We start from the raw sequence: 788 nt of genomic DNA, 5'->3' as shown, positions 1-788 counted from the left end.
ATCTCGAATGTCTTCGTTTTGAGCGGAAGAATGGATGTCCATGAGAATTTCTCAAAATTTGGACCATTATATCTCTTCCAGGTTGACCAATTTGGTCAAACCAAAGCCTATATGAGTCGGTGTCCCAAATATCATGTTTGGCGACAACATGGGATTCGATATTCGAATCGTAGTGACATACAGTTCACTACATTGACTCATGAATTTCTCCAAGATGCGCTTCAGTTCGCATTCTTGAGGAGGTATACACAAAAGAATTCTTGTTCATTCTCACAATGTGTTTTCAAATGAAAACCATTAGCATGAATGTCTTTAAAGCTCAACATAATTCCTTAGAATGTTGTGGATAGTTCCACTATCTGCGAAGCACTCAATGTCTCTATGAGACATAGCTACAAGGAGTAGATAGGCGAGTAAATAGTTCTACTTGAACCATTTAGAAGGATTGAAAGAAGCTACGAAAAGCTGCAATCCCGAGAGTGCATACAAATTTCAGCGCAGAATGACCTTTGCGCACTAAAACAGCCATAACTTCTTCGTTAAAATAGATATGGACGAACCGTGAAAGGTTCTGAAAACTAGACTCATAGAGCTTTCCAATGATATAAATCTCACTGTCTGGTTCGTCCGGAGCTGTTCAAAAAGCTCAAACGAAGTTGACTTTCCAGAAGGGACAGATTGCTGTTTTTCGCAGATTTGGCATGTGCGAAGCTGTGAAGCTTGCAGGTGGCGTGTAGGCTTTTGCCTTAGCCAAAAGTGACGTGTGTATGATCAAAACCAAGTCCTTT

The sequence above is a fragment of the Fragaria vesca genome, linkage group LG7 (genome assembly GCF_000184155.1).
Source record: "Fragaria vesca subsp. vesca linkage group LG7, FraVesHawaii_1.0, whole genome shotgun sequence".
Lineage (NCBI taxonomy): Eukaryota > Viridiplantae > Streptophyta > Magnoliopsida > Rosales > Rosaceae > Fragaria > Fragaria vesca.
Note: the sequence above shows the minus strand (reverse complement) of the source record.